The sequence below is a fragment of the Taudactylus pleione genome, unplaced genomic scaffold (genome assembly GCF_031769625.1).
Source record: "Taudactylus pleione unplaced genomic scaffold, aTauple2 ptg000008l, whole genome shotgun sequence".
Lineage (NCBI taxonomy): Eukaryota > Metazoa > Chordata > Amphibia > Anura > Myobatrachidae > Taudactylus > Taudactylus pleione.
In genome coordinates this window covers 1,217,746-1,235,816 of record NW_028284411.1, presented here as the reverse complement: position 1 = coordinate 1,235,816, position 18,071 = coordinate 1,217,746, and positions in this window count along the sequence as shown.

Here is an 18,071-nt window from a genome sequence, read left to right as displayed (position 1 = left end):
GTGTGTACACCAAATGTCTATCATAGATATCTATCAGTGTGTACACCCAATGTCTATCATAGATATCTATCAGTGTGTACACCCAATGTCTATCATAGATATCTATCAGTGTGTACACCCAAAGTCTATCATATATATCTATCAGTGTGTACACCCAATGTCTATCATATATATCTTTCAGTGTGTACACCCAATGTCTATCATAGATATCTATCAGTGTGTACACCCAATGTCTATCATAGATCTCTATCAGTGTGTACACCCAATGTCTATCATATATATCTATCAGTGTGTACACCCAATGTCTATCATAGATATCTATCAGTGTATACACCCAATGTCTATCATAGGTCTCTATCAGTGTGTACACCCAATGTCTATCACAGATATCTATCAGTGTGTACACCCAATGTCTATCATAGATCTCTATCAGTGTGTACACCCAATGTCTATCATAGATATCTATCAGTGTGTACACCCAATGTCTATTATAGATCTCTATCAGGGTGTACAACCAATGTCTATCATCGATCTCTATCAGTGTGTACACCCAATGTCTATCATAGATCTCTATCAGTGTGTACACCCAATGTCTATCATATATATCTATCAGTGTGTACACCCAATGTCTATCATATTTATCTATCAGTGTGTACACCCAATGTCTATCATAGATATCTATCAGTGTGTACTCCCAATGTCTATCATAGATATCTATCAGTGTGTACACCCAATGTCTATCATAGATACCTATCAGTGTGTACACCCAAAGTCTATCATATATATCTAACAGTGTGTACACCCAATGTCTATCATATATATCTTTCAGTGTGTACACCCAATGTCTATCATAGATATCGATCAGTGTGTACACCCAATGTCTATCATAGATATATATCAGTGTGTACACCCAATGTCTATCATAGATATCTATCAGTGTGTACACCCAAAGTCTATCATATATATCTATCAGTGTGTACACCCAATGTCTATCATATATATCTTTCAGTGTGTACACCCAATGTCTATCATAGATATCTATGAGTGTGTACACCCAATGTCTATCATAGATATCTATGATTGTGTACACCCAATGTCTATCATAGATATTTATCAGTGTGTACACCCAATGTCTATCATATATATCTATCAGTGTGTACACCCAATGTCTATCATATATATCTATCAGTGTGTACACCCAATGTCTATCATAGATATCTATCAGTGTGTACACCCAATGTCTATCATAGATCTCTATCAGTGTGTACACACAATGTCTATCATATATATCTATCAGTGTGTACACCCAATGTCTATCATAGATCTCTATCAGTGTGTACACCCAATTTCTATCATAGATCTCTATTAGTGTGTACACCCAATGTCTATCATAGATATCTATCAGTGTGTACACCCAATGTCTATCATAGATCTCTATCAGTGTGTACACCCAATGTCTATCATAGATCTCTATCAGTGTGTACACCCAATGTCTATCATAGATATCTATCAGTGTGTACACCCAATGTCTTTCATAGATCTCTATCAGTGTGTACACCCAATGTCTATCATAGATATCTATCAGTGTGTACACCCAATGTCTATCATATATATCTATCAGTGTGTACACCCAATGTCTATCATAGATATCTATCAGTGTGTACACCCAATGTCTATCATAGATATCTATCAGTGTGTACACCCAATGTCTTTCCTAGATATCTATCAGTGTGTACACCCAATGTCTATCATAGATATCTATCAGTGTGTACACCCAATGTCAATCATAGATATCTATCAATGTGTTCACCCAATGTCTATCATAGATATCTATCTGTGTGTACACCCAATGTCTATCATAGATCTCTATCAGTGTGTACACCCAATGTCTATCATAGATATCTTACAATGTGTACACCCAATGTCTATCATAGATCTCTATCAGTGTGTACACCCAATGTCTATCATAGATCTCTATCAGTGTGTACACCCAATGTCTATCATAGATATCTATCAGTGTGTACACCCAATGTCTATCATAGATATTTATCAGTGTGTACACCCAATGTCTATCATAGATCTCTATCAGTGAGTACACCCAATGTCTATCATATATATCTATCAGTGTGTACACCCAATGTCTATCATATATATCTATCAGTGTGTTCACCCAATGTCTATCATAGATCTCTATCTGTGTGTACACCCAATGTCTATCATAGATCTCTATCAGTGTGTACACCCAATGTCTATCATAGATATCTATCAGTGTGTACACCCAATGTCTATCATAGATATTTATCAGTGTGTACACCCAATGTCTATCATAGATCTCTATCAGTGTGTACACCCAATGTCTATCATAGATCTCTATCAGTGTGTACACCCAATGTCTATCATAGATATCTTACAGTGTGTACACCCAATGTCTATCATAGATCTCTATCAGTGTGTACACCCAATGTCTATCATAGATCTCTATCAGTGTGTACACCCAATGTATATCATAGATATCTATCAGTGTGTACACCCAATGTCTATCATAGATATTTATCAGTGTGTACACCCAATGTCTATCATAGATCTCTATCAGTGTGTACACCCAATGTCTATCATATATATCTATCAGTGTGTACACCCAATGTCTATCATAGATATCTATCTGTGTGTACACCCAATACCTATCATATATATATATATATATATATATATATACAGTGTGTACACCCAATGTCTATCATATATATACATTGTGTACACCCAATATCTATCATAGATATCTATCAGTGTGTACACCCAATGCCTATTATATATATCTATCAGTGTGTACACCCAATATCTATCATATATATATATATACAGTGTGTACACCCAATATATATCATAGATATCTATCAGTGTGTACACCCAATGTCTATCATATATATACAGTGTGTACACCCAATATCTATCATAGATATCTATCAGTGTATACACCCAATGTCTATCATAGATCTCTATCAGTGTGTACACCCAATGTCTATCATAGAAATCTATCAGTGTGTACACCCATTGTCTATCATAGAAATCTATCAGTGTGTGCACCCAATGTCTATCATAGATATCTATCAATGTTTACACCTAATGTCTATCATATATATCTATCAGTGTGTACCCCCAATGTCTATCATATATGTCTATCAGTGTGTACACCCATTGTCTATCATATATATCTATCAGTGTGTACACCCAATGTCTATCATATATATCTATCAATGTGTACACTCAATGTCTATCAGAGATCTCTACCAGTGTGTACAGCTAATGTCTATCAAAGATCTCTATCAGTGTGTACACCCAATGACTATCATAGATATCTATCAATGTGTACACCTAATGTCTATCATATATATCTATCAGAGTGTGCACCCAATATCTCTCATATATATATATATATATATATATACAGTGTGTACACCCAATATCTATCATAGATATCTATCAGTGTGTACACCCAATGTCTATCAGTCATATACAGTGTGTACACCCAATGTCTATCATATATATCTATCAGTGTGTACACCCAATGTCTATCATAGACCTCTATCAGTGTGTACACCCAATATCTATCATAAATCTCTATCAGTGTGTACACCCAATGTCTATCATAGATCTCTATCAGTGTGTACACCCAATGTCTATCATATATATCTATCAGTGTGTACACCCAATGTCTATCATATATATTTATCAGTGTGTACACATAATGTCTATCATATATATCTATCAGTGTGTACACCCAATGTCTATCATAGATCTCTATCAGTGTGTACACCCAATGTCTATCATAGATCTCTATCAGTGTGTACACCCAATGTCTATCATAGATATCTATCTGTGTTCACCCAATGTCTATCATTGATCTCTATCAGTGTGTACACCCAATGTCTATCATAGATCTCTATCAGTGTGTACACCCAATGTCTATCATAGATATCTATCAGTGTGTACACCCAATGTCTATCATAGATATCTATCAGTGTGTACACCCAATGTCTATCATAGATCTTTATCAGTGTGTACACCCAATGTCTATCATAGATCTCTATCAGTGTGTACACCCAATGTCTATCATAGATCTCTATCAGTGTGTACACCCAATGTCTGTCATAGATATCTATCAGTGTGTACACCCAATATCTATCATAGATCTCTATCAGTGTGTACACCCAATGACTATCATCGATATCTATCAATGTGTACACCTAATGTCTATCATATATATCTATCAGAGTGTGCACCCAATATCTATCATATATATATATATATATATATATATATATATACAGTGTGTACACCCAATATCTATCATAGATCTCTATCAGTGTGTACACCCAATATCTATCATAGATCTCTATCAGTGTGTACACGCAATGTCTATCATAGATATCTATCAGTGTGTACACCCAATGTCTATCATAGATATCTATCAGTGTGTACACGCAATGTCTATCATAGATATCTATCAGTGTGTACACCCAATGTCTATCATAGATATCTATCAGTGTGTACACCCAATGTCTATCAAATATATACAGTGTGTACACCCAATATCTATCAAAGATATCTATCAGTGTGTACACCCAATGCCTATCATATATATCTATGAGTGTGTACACCCAATATCTATTATATATATATATATATATATATATATACAGTGTGTACACCCAATATCTATCATAGATATCTATCAGTGTGTACACCCAATGTCTATCAGTCATATACAGTGTGTACACCCAATGTCTATCATATATATCTATCAGTGTGTACACCCAATGTCTATCATAGACCTCTATCAGTGTGTACACCCAATATCTATCATAAATCTCTATCAGTGTGTACACCCAATGTCTATCATAGATCTCTATCAGTGTGTACACCCAATGTCTATCATATATATCTATCAGTGTGTACACCCAATGTCTATCATATATATTTATCAGTGTGTACACATAATGTCTATCATATATATCTATCAGTGTGTACACCCAATGTCTATCATAGATCTCTATCAGTGTGTACACCCAATGTCTATCATAGATCTCTATCAGTGTGTACACCCAATGTCTATCATAGATATCTATCTGTGTTCACCCAATGTCTATCATAGATCTCTATCAGTGTTTACACCCAATGTCTATCATAGATCTCTATCAGTGTGTACACCCAATGTCTATCATAGATATCTATCAGTGTGTACACCCAATGTCTATCATAGATATCTATCAGTGTGTACACCCAATGTCTATCATAGATCTTTATCAGTGTGTACACCCAATGTCTATCATAGATCTCTATCAGTGTGTACACCCAATGTCTATCATAGATCTCTATCAGTGTGTACACCCAATGTCTGTCATAGATATCTATCAGTGTGTACACCCAATGTCTATCATAGATCTCTATCAGTGTGTACACCCAATATCTATCTTATATATATATATATATATACAGTGTGTTCACCGAATATCTATCATAGATATCTATCAGTGTGTACACCCAATGTCTATCATATATATACAGTGTGTACACCCAATATCTCTCATAGATTTCTATCAGTGTATACACCCAATGTCTATCATAGATCTCTATCAGTGTGTACACCCAATGTCTATCATAGAAATCTATCAGTGTGTGCACCCAATGTTTATCATAGATATCTATCAATGTTTACACCTAATATCTGTCATATATATCTATCAGTGTGTACCCCCAATGTCTATCATATATATCTATCAGTGTGTACACCCAATGTCTATCATATTTATCTATCAGTGTGTACACCCAATGTCTATCATAGATATCTATCAGTGTGTACACCCAATGTCTATCATAGATATCTATCAGTGTGTACACACAATGTCTATCATAGATATCTATCAGTGTGTACACCCAAAGTCTATCATATATATCTATCAGTGTGTACACCCAATGTCTATCATATATATATTTCAGTGTGTACACCCAATGTCTATCATAGATATCTATCAGTGTGTACACCCAATCTCTATCATAGATCTCTATCAGTGTGTACACCCAATGTCTATCATATATATCTATCAGTGTGTACACCCAATGTCTATCATAGATATTTATCAGTGTGTACACCCATTGTCTATCATAGGTCTCTATCAGTGTGTACACCCAATGTCTATCACAGATATCTATCAGTGTGTACACCCAATGTCTATCATAGATCTCTATCAGTGTGTACACCCAATGTCTATCATAGATATCTATCAGTGTGTACACCCAATGTCTATTATAGATCTCTATCAGGGTGTACAACCAATGTCTATCATCGATCTCTATCAGTGTGTACACCCAATGTCTATCATAGATCTCTATCAATGTGTACACCCAATGTCTATCATATATATCTATCAGTGTGTACACTCAATGTCTATCATATTTATCTATCAGTGTGTACACCCAATGTCTATCATAGATATCTATCAGTGTGTACTCCCAATGTCTATCATAGATATCTATCAGTGTGTACACCCAATGTCTATCATAGATACCTATCAGTGTGTACACCCAAAGTCTATCATATATATCTAACAGTGTGTACACCCAATGTCTATCATATATATCTTTCAGTGTGTACACCCAATGTCTATCATAGATATCTATCAGTGTGTACACCCAATGTCTATCATAGATATATATCAGTGTGTACACCCAATGTCTATCATAGATATCTATCAGTGTGTACACCGAAAGTCTATCATATATATCTATCAGTGTGTACACCCAATGTCTATCATATATATCTTTCAGTGTGTACACCCAATGTCTATCATAGATATCTATGAGTGTGTACACCCAATGTCTATCATAGATATCTATCAGTGTGTACACCCAATGTCTATCATAGATATCTATCAGTGTGTACACCCAATGTCTATCATATATATCTATCAGTGTGTACACCCAATGTCTATCATATATATTTATCAGTGTGTACACCCAATGTCTATCATAGATATCTATCAGTGTGTACACCCAATGTCTATCATAGATCTCTATCAGTGTGTACACCCAATGTCTATCATAGATCTCTATCAGTGTGTACACCCAATGTCTATCATAGATATCTATCAGTGTGTACACCCAATGTCTTTCATAGATCTCTATCAGTGTGTACACCCAATGTCTATCATAGATATCTATCATTGTGTACACCCAATGTCTATCATATATATATCTATCAGTGTGTACACCCAATGTCTATCATAGATATCTATCAGTGTGTACACCCAATGTCTATCATAGATATCTATCAGTGTGTACACCCAATGTCTTTCATAGATATCTATCAGTGTGTACACCCAATGTCTATCATAGATATCTATCAGTGTGTACACCCAATGTCAATCATAGATATCTATCAATGTGTTCACCCAATGTCTATCATAGTTATCTATCTGTGTGTACACCCAATGTCTATCATAGATCTCTATCAGTGTGTACACCCAATGTCTATCATAGATATCTTACAATGTGTACACCCAATGTCTATCATAGATCTCTATCAGTGTGTACACCCAATGTCTATCATAGATCTCTATCAGTGTGTACACCCAATGTCTATCATAGATATCTATCAGTGTGTACACCCAATGTCTATCATAGATATTTATCAGTGTGTACACCCAATGTCTATCATAGATCTCTATCAGTGAGTACACCCAATGTCTATCATATATATCTATCAGTGTGTACACCCAATGTCTATCATATATATCTATCAGTGTGTTCACCCAATGTCTATCATAGATATCTATCTGTGTGTACACCCAATGTCTATCATAGATCTCTATCAGTGTGTACACCCAATGTCTATCATAGATATCTATCAGTGTGTACACCCAATGTCTATCATAGATATTTATCAGTGTGTACACCCAATGTCTATCATAGATCTCTATCAGTGTGTACACCCAATGTCTATCATAGATCTCTATCAGTGTGTACACCCAGTGTGTATCATAGATATCTTACAGTGTGTACACCCAATGTCTATCATAGATCTCTATCAGTGTGTACACCCAATGTCTATCATAGATCTCTATCAGTGTGTACACCCAATGTATATCATAGATATCTATCAGTGTGTACACCCAATGTCTATCATAGATATTTATCAGTGTGTACACCCAATGTCTATCATAGATCTCTATCAGTGTGTACACCCAATGTCTATCATATATATCTATCAGTGTGTACACCCAATGTCTATCATAGATATCTATCTGTGTGTACACCCAATGTCTATCATAGATATTTATCAGTGTGTACACCCAATGTCTATCATAGATCTCTATCAGTGTGTACACCCAATGTCTATCATAGATATCTATCTGTGTGTACACCCAAAATTGTTTGCCCTGCACTTCAGAAAGTTGGAGGGAAATCTATCAGCGATATATTTGGTTGAGCAGGTTGTACCGTGTGTATGAAACAAAAAAGAGAAAGAGAGGGTAGGCGCTTCAACAATGACAGTAAATATATCTAAAGACAGCTCACCAGGAAGGAGTGGCTGACCCCTATAAAACCTTAAGGAAAAACCAAAAACAACTGGGAGCGCTATAAGACACTAGTTATGTATTTAATTAAAATATAATCATGAAGAGTTGATACAAATGAATACACATGATAAATAGACTTTATATCAAATCTAGAAGATGACCAGAAAAAAATTAAAAATAAAATATATCAATGAATAAAAAGGAATAAAAAAGACCCACTGTGGCCACAGAAAAGCAGACAAAAATGTGCATGCCTAGAAAAAGGGACTTTGCCCAATGGATAAATGTTTATATGGATATAAATATTTTTATCTCTCTCTTTGTCCAAGAGTTATATAGAAACAAATCTAAATTCTGTTGGAGTTGTCTGTGAATGACATGGAATCAAATCAGTGTGCACGTCTAGGGATATAGGACTGGATCCACCAGACCGTGACTATATACAGTCTCTGTGCTATAGACAGAAATGGTACCATACTGATGTTAATACAGCGTAGATCTTGGGAGAGGCCTCTCCTAAAGCATCCGGCAAAGGGATTCTCAGTGCCCAGCGTATATCCCATACACGTGGAGATGACGACCGTGGTGTAGCGATAGTGTCCACAGACTGTTGTGGCACTCTAATTGTGCTGGCTGAAAGGTCGGCAATCACGTCATGTATTGGTGCCGGAGTCAACTGAAGGCTCAGTGAGGATACAATGATAGCCTGGGGTGCACCAGCGTGTGGGGGTGAAAAAACTAACGCGTTTCTCAGCCTGAAATCACCGGCTGTTTCCTCAGAGGTATGTACAGTACCGTGTATATGAAGCATTAGCAAATATGCAGTTTAGCCCCTGAAAAACATCATCGATGTTGTGGGTGGCACCGCCGCTCGCCTACGGTCCCTGCATCTGGCCAGCAGAGTGCCTGTAACGGCACCCTTCAGCCAGAATTTCTGCTGCTGGAGCGTCCTTAGGATCCTTCAGGCATCTACAGGTGATACGTAATATTTGTGGGTAGCGCCATTTTCTGGGGCTACCGACAGTATAATGTAGCTCCAGGATATCCCGCAAACATCTTTTGTTAAATATGTCCCAGTCTGAGCAGATGCTTGAAGATAATGGGTCTGATGCAAAGTTCAACATGCACTGGTTTGCGGTGCACGTTTTGTGTCTTTTATGTACTGCGCACGCTCCTGACCAGTGCGAGTGATGCAAAGTCATATGTATTGTAATCATATCTACACTTCACTTGTGACCGAGTGAGCGTAACTGGGTAGTAACGTGGCACTCTCACATAGGCAAACTTCAGTGAGTGTATGTTAACGCAGCCATGGGCTTTGCAGAGATGGACAGAAGCATAAATACGACTGTCCTCCGATGCATTTTTTGCACCAAGTAGAGGCTGGCGCAATTGCGCATTGATGATGAAGGGTATCAAGCCAAGCATACAGACAGGGGATCGGCCAGTTCACAAAGCTATGTACTACGTACATCTCACATTTTGTTTCTATACACACCAAGTCAGAACATCTACAGCCGAGTTGCCTTTAACTTAGCATCAGGCCCGTAATGTTCTGCAGGTCAGTAGTTACAAAGGGTTAATGGGTGGAGCTTAAAGCAAGCAGCTATAAAGTTCTGCATCTTCCAAGTATTCTCATTGACGCGTTTAATCCATTTGCAGCCGCAGATACTGTAGTCGAAACTTTTATTGCCTTGAGGGCGCCTCTGGGAAGAACAGCAAACTGGAAATATTCTGGGTAATGGCAACTTTATCCAGTGTATAATTGTTTTTTGAAACTCGTACTGTTATCCAGCCAAAGGGTGCCAATTTGTACCTGATCGAACTACGGGGTGATGTAAGAGTTGCATAGACAAATTTTTTTTTTTTTTGCATGCTGGGAAAATAATGGCGGCTTTTGCATGGTGTTGCGCACAAATGCAGGGCAGCTTTTTTATTCTGCGGTTCAGAGTTGAGTTTGGACGCATCTCCTCCCAAACATTTTAAATTTAAACCTCCTGCAGCATACTTGCCTACCCTCTCCGAATGTCCGGGAGACCACCCGAGATTAGGGAGTCTCCTGGACGCCCAGAAAAATGAGAAAGTCTCCCAAAGGACCCCGGGGAGATGAAGTGGGCGGTTTGATAACGCGATTTGCCTTGAAACGTTACAATAATGGTGATCCTGACACTGTACAGAGGAGGCGTGGCAGTGTGGATGCACTCACAGCATGGCACCTCACTTACTGTAGCTGCGCCACGGCCCATCCCCAAAACGCCAATCTGGCTGCCCCTTCCTAGAGAGGGCAGCCGAAAAGTTGGCTGCAGCACATCAAGGTTTTCCTAAGGTGCAACATTTCTTAATCAAAAGAGTCCCAGTGTGCACAGTACGTGATATACAAGAAATCTCAACCTATTTTATTTGGTAAATATCCATATTACGCTGGCATTGCTAAGTCCACAAAATGTGAGCAGCGCAGTTTTTCTCCTACGTCCGGAGAGCATAGAAATATTACTTTAGTGCACGTTTCAATGGAATAAACCATAAAAAAAAAATGCTGAACTGGAATTGTTAGTATTATGGTATTATCTTGTTGCATAACAATGACGACCAGGATGTTATATGGCGTCTATAATACAACAATATTTCCTGTAATGTTTTATTACATGTGCTCGCTGTACCCTCTTAAGGCACGGTGATAAATCTGCAAGCGTGGTCTACGCATATAATGATTTGTTCCTATTGCACAGCAGGGAAGAGGGGAGATTCCGACTCTTCCTTAGTTTGCTGTTTTCTTCCCCGTGTCTGGTTATAAAGAGATCTGAAAACGCTCTGCGCATTATTTAAACATGAGTAAACTGTTTGGTTGACATTTCAAGTTAGTGGGGCAATGTCAGGCAGAATGAGCACAATTTATCTTTAGAAATTCACGCAACCACTGGAATAATTTACCAAATGCTATCGCTGCTTTCATATATTTTTTTGCATGTAACAAACATTCTGTACCGCTGATAAATTTGTAAAATAACTCCATTTATTTCTGTAAGAAATCATTGATTGCATTTGCACACTTATGTCCTATAGTTATGACCTATTCCCTTCTCCTGTAGCAAGATATTGCCTTATGTTTTATTCAAACAGAATATGTGTAATACAGACTTGTTTATTTACTTAGTGAAAGGGACATGATCCTGACATTTTACTTTCCATCTGTTCTTTAAAAATAAAAACATTTACAAATTAGGAATCAGGCGTACAGATGTGGCAGTGGTGCACAATCCGTACAGATGTGGCAGTAGTGCACAATCCGTACAGATGTAGCAGTGGTGCACAATCTGTACAGACTTAGCAGTAGTGCACAATCCATACAGATGTGGCAGTAGTGCACAATCCGTACAGATGTAGTAGTGGTGCACAATCCGTACAGATTTAGCAGTAGTGCACAATCCGTACAGATGTGGCAGTAGTGCACAATCCGTACAGATATAGCAGTGGTGCACAATCCGTACAGATGTAGTAGTGGTGCACAATCCGTACAGATGTAGCAGTAGTGCATAATCCGTACAGATGTGGCAGTAGTGCACAATCCGTACAGATATAGCAGTGGTGCACAATCCGTACAGACTTAGCAGTAGTGCACAATCCGTACAGATGTGGCAGTGGTGCACAATCCGTACAGATGTGGCAGTAGTGCACAATCCGTACAGATATAGCAGTGGTGCACAATCCGTACAGATGTAGTAGTGGTGCACAATCCGTACAGATTTAGCAGTAGTGCACAATCCGTACAGATGTGGCAGTAGTGCACAATCCGTACAGATATAGCAGTGGTGCACAATCCGTACAGATGTAGTAGTGGTGCACAATCCGTACAGATGTAGCAGTAGTGCATAATCCGTACAGACTTAGCAGTAGTGCACAATCCGTACAGATGTAGAAGTGGTGTACAATCCGTACAGATGTGGCAGTGTTGCACAAACCGTACAGATGTAGCAGTAGTGCACAATCCGTACAGACTTAGCAGTAGTGCACAATCCGTACAGATGTGGCAGTGGTGCACAATCCGTACAGATGTAGCAGTAGTGCACAATCCGTACAGACTAAGCAGTAGTGCACAATCCGTACAGATGTGGCAGTGGTGCACAATCCATATAGATGTAGCAGTAGTGCACAATCCGTACAGATGTAGTAGTGGTGCACAATCCGTACAGATGTAGCAGTAGTGCACAATCCGTACAGACTTAGCAGTGGTGCACAATCCGTACAGACTTACCATTGGTGTACAATCCGTACAGATATAGCAGTGGTGCACAATCGTACAGACTTAGCAGTAGTGCACAATCCGTACAGATGTAGCAGTAGTGCACAATCCGTACAGATATAGCAGTGGTGCACAATCCGTACAGATGTAGCAGTAGTGCACAATCCGTACAGATGTAGCAGTGGTGCACAATCCGTACAGATGTGGCAGTGGTGCACAATCCGTACAGATGTAGCAGTAGTGCACAATCCGTACAGATGTGGCAGTGGTGCACAATCTGTACAGATGTAGCAGTAGTGCGCAATCCGTACAGATGTGGCAGTGGTGCACAATCCGTACAGATGTGGCAGTGGTGCACAATCCGTACAGACTTAGCAGTAGTGCACAATCCGTACAGATGTAGCAGTGGTGCACAATCCGTACAGATGTGGCAGTGGTGCGCAATCCGTACAGATGTAGCAGCAGAGCGCAATCCGTACAGATGTGGCAGTGGTGCGCAATCGTACAGACTTAGCAGTAGTGCACAATCCGTACAGATGTAGTAGTGTTGCACAATTCGTACAGATGTAGCAGTAGTGCACAATCCGTACAGACTTAGCAGTAGTGCACAATCCGTACAGATGTAACAGTGGTGCACAATCCGTACAGATATAGCAGTGGTGCACAATCCGTACAGATGTAGCAGTAGTGCACAATCCGTACAGATGTGGCAGTGGTGCACAATCTGTACAGATGTGGCAGTGGTGCACAATCCGTACAGATGTGGCAGTGGTGCACAATCCGTACAGATGTGGCAGTAGTGCACAATCCGTACAGATGTGGCAGTGGTGCACAATCCGTACAGATGTGGCAGTGGTGCACAATCCGTATAGATGTAGCAGTAGTGCACAATCCATACAGACTTAGCAGTAGTGCACAATCCGTACAGATGTAGTAGTGGTGCACAATCCATACAGATGTAGCAGTGTTGCACAAACCGTACAGATGTAGCAGTAGTGCACAATCCGTACAGACTTAGCAGTGGTGCACAATCCATACAGGCTTAGCAGCAGTGCACAATCCATACAGATGTGGCAGTGGTGCACAATCCGTACAGATGTGGCAGTGGTGCACAATCCGTATAGATGTAGCAGTAGTGCACAATCCATACAGACTTAGCAGTAGTGCACAATCCGTACAGATGTAGTAGTGGTGCACAATCCGTACAGATGTAGCAGTGTTGCACAAACCGTATAGATGTAGCAGTAGTGCACAATCCGTACAGACTTAGCAGTGGTGCACAATCCGTACAGACTTAGCAGTAGTGCACAATCCGTACAGATATAGCAGTGGTGCACAATCTGTACAGATGTGGCAGTGGTGCACAATCCCTACAGATGTGGCAGTGGTGCACAATCCGTACAGATGTAGCAGTAGTGCACAATCCGTACAGATGTGGCAGTGGTGCACAATCCGTACAGATGTGGCAGTGGTGCACAATCCGTATAGATGTAGCAGTAGTGCACAATCCATACAGACTTAGCAGTAGTGCACAATCCGTACAGATGTAGTAGTGGTGCACAATCCATACAGATGTAGCAGTGTTGCACAAACCGTACAGATGTAGCAGTAGTGCACAATCCGTACAGACTTAGCAGTGGTGCACAATCCGTACAGGCTTAGCAGTAGTGCACAATCCGTACAGATGTGGCAGTGGTGCACAATCCGTACAGATGTGGCAGTGGTGCACAATCCGTATAGATGTAGCAGTAGTGCACAATCCGTACAGATGTGGCAGTGGTGCACAATCTGTAGAGATGTAGTAGTGGTGCACAATTCGTACAGATGTAGCAGTGTTGCACAAACCGTACAGATGTAGCAGTAGTGCACAATTCGTACAGATGTAGCAGTAGTGCACAATCCGTACAGACTTAGCAGTAGTGCACAATCCGTAGAGATGTAACAGTGGTGCACAATCCGTACAGATATAGCAGTGGTGCACAATCCGTACAGATGTAGCAGTAGTGCACAATCCGTACAGATGTGGCAGTGGTGCACAATCCGTACAGATATGGCAGTGGTGCACAATCCGTACAGATGTGGCAGTGGTGCACAATCCGTACAGATGTGGCAGTAGTGCACAATCCGTACAGATGTGGCAGTGGTGCACAATCCGTACAGATGTGGCAGTGGTGCACAATCCGTATAGATGTAGCAGTAGTGCACAATCCATACAGACTTAGCAGTAGTGCACAATCCGTACAGATGTAGTAGTGGTGCACAATCCATACAGATGTAGCAGTGTTGCACAAACCATACAGATGTAGCAGTAGTGCACAATCCGTACAGACTTAGCAGTGGTGCACAATCCGTACAGGCTTAGCAGTAGTGCACAATCCATACAGATGTGGCAGTGGTGCACAATCCGTACAGATGTGGCAGTGGTGCACAATCCGTACAGATGTAGCAGTAGTGCACAATCCGTACAGACTTAGCAGTAGTGCACAATCCGTACAGATGTAGTAGTGGTGCACAATCCGTACAGATGTAGCAGTGTTGCACAAACCGTACAGATGTAGCAGTAGTGCACAATCCGTACAGACTTAGCAGTGGTGCACAATCCGTACAGACTTAGCAGTGGTGCACAATCCGTACAGATATAGCAGTGGTGCACAATCCGTACAGACTTAGCTGTAGTGCACAATCCGTACAGATGTAGCAGTAGTGCACAATCCGTACAGATATAGCAGTGGTGCACAATCCGTACAGATGTAGCAGTGGTGCACAATCCGTACAGATGTAGTAGTGGTGCACAATCCGTACAGCTGTGGCAGTGGTGCACAATCCGTACAGATGTAGCAGTAGTGCACAATCCGTACAGATGTAGCAGTGGTGCACAATCCGTACAGATGTAGCAGTAGTGCACAATCCGTACAGATATGGCAGAGGTGCACAATCCGTACAGATGTAGCAATAGTGCACAATCCGTACAGACTTAGCAGTAGTGCACAATCCGTACAGACTTAGCAGTGGTGCACAATCCGTACAGGCTTAGCAGTAGTGCACAATCCGTACAGACGTGGCAGTGGTGGACAATCCGTACAGATGTGGCAGTGGTGCACAATCCGTACAGATGTAGCAGTAGTGCACAATCCGTACAGACTTAGCAGTAGTGCACAATCCGTACAGATGTAGTAGTGGTGCACAATCCGTACAGATGTAGCAGTGTTGCACAAACCGTACAGATGTAGCAGTAGTGCACAATCCGTACAGACTTAGCAGTGGTGCACAATCCGTACAGACTTAGCAGTGGTGCACAATCCGTACAGATAAAGCAGTGGTGCACAATCCGTACAGACTTAGCTGTAGTGCACAATCCGTACAGATGTAGCAGTAGTGCACAATCCGTACAGATATAGCAGTGGTGCACAATCCGTACAGATGTAGCAGTGGTGCACAATCCGTACAGATGTAGTAGTGGTGCACAATCCGTACAGATGTGGCAGTGGTGCACAATCCGTACAGATGTAGCAGTAGTGCACAATCCGTACAGATGTAGCAGTGGTGCACAATCCGTACAGATGTAGCAGTGGTGCACAATCCGTACAGATGTGGCAGAGGTGCACAATCCGTACAGATGTAGCAATAGTGCACAATCCGTACAGACTTAGCAGTAGTGCACAATCCGTACAGACTTAGCAGTAGTGCACAATCCGTACAGATGTAGCAGTGGTGCACAATCCGTACAGATGTAGCAGTGGTGCACAATCCATACAGATGTAGCAGTGGTGCACAATCCGTACAGATGTAGTTGTGGTGCACAATCCGTACAGATGTGGCAGTGGTGCACAATCCGTACAGATGTAGCAGTGGTGCACAATCCGTACAGATGTGGCAGAGGTGCACAATCCGTACAGATGTAGCAATAGTGCACAATCCGTACAGACTTAGCAGTAGTGCACAATCCGTACAGACTTAGCAGTAGTGCACAATCCGTACAGATGTAGCAGTGGTGCACAATCCGTACAGATGTAGCAGTGGTGCACAATCCATACAGATGTAGCAGTAGTGCACAATCCGTACAGATGTAGTAGTGGTGCACAATCCGTACAGATGTGGCAGTGGTGCACAATCCGTACAGATGTGGCAGTGGTGCACAATCCGTACAGATGTAGCAGTAGTGCACAATCCGTACAGATGTGGCAGTGGTGCACAATCCGTATAGATGTAGCAGTAGTGCACAATCTGTACAGACTTAGCAGTAGTGCACAGTCCATACAGATGTAGCAGTAGTGCACAATCCGTACAGATGTAGCAATGGTGCACAGTCTGTACAGATGTGGCAGTAGTGCACAATCCCTACAGATGTGGCAGTGGTGCACAATCAGTACATATGTGGGAGTGGTGCACAATCCGTACAAATGTGGCAGTGGTGCACAATCCGTACAGATATAGCAGTTGTGCACAATCCGTACAGATATAGCAGTGGTGCACAATCCGTACAGATGTGGTAGTGGTGCACAATCCGTACAGATGTAGACGTGGTGCACAATCCGTACAGATGTGGCAGTGGTGCTCAATCCGTACAGATGTGGTAGTGGTGCACAATCCGTACAGATGTAGACGTGGTGCACAATCCGTACAGATGTAGCAGTGGTGCACACTCCGTACAGATGTGGTAGTGGTGCACAATCCATACAGATGTAGCAGTTGTGCACAATCCGTACAGATATAGCAGTGGTGCACAATCCGTACAGATGTGGTAGTGGTGCACAATCCGTACAGATGTAGTCGTGGTGCACAATCCCTACAGATGTGGCAGTGGTGCACAATCCGTACAGATGTGATAGTGGTGCACAATCCATACAGATGTAGTAGTGGTGCACAATCCGTACAGATGTAGCAGTAGTGCACAATCCGTACAGATGTAGCAGTGGTGCACAATCCGTACAGATGTAGCAGTAGTGCACAATCCGTACAGACTTAGCAGTGGTGCACAATCCGTACAGGCTTAGCAGTAGTGCACAATCCGTACAGATGTGGCAGTGGTGCACAATCCATACAGATGTGGCAGTGGTGCACAATCCGTACAGATGTAGCAGTAGTGCACAATCCATACAGACTTAGCAGTAGTGCATAATCCGTACAGATGTAGTAGTGGTGCACAATCCGTACAGATGTAGCAGTGTTGCACAAACCGTACAGATGTAGCAGTAGTGCACAATCCGTACAGACTTAGCAGTGGTGCACAATCCGTACAGACTTAGCAGTAGTGC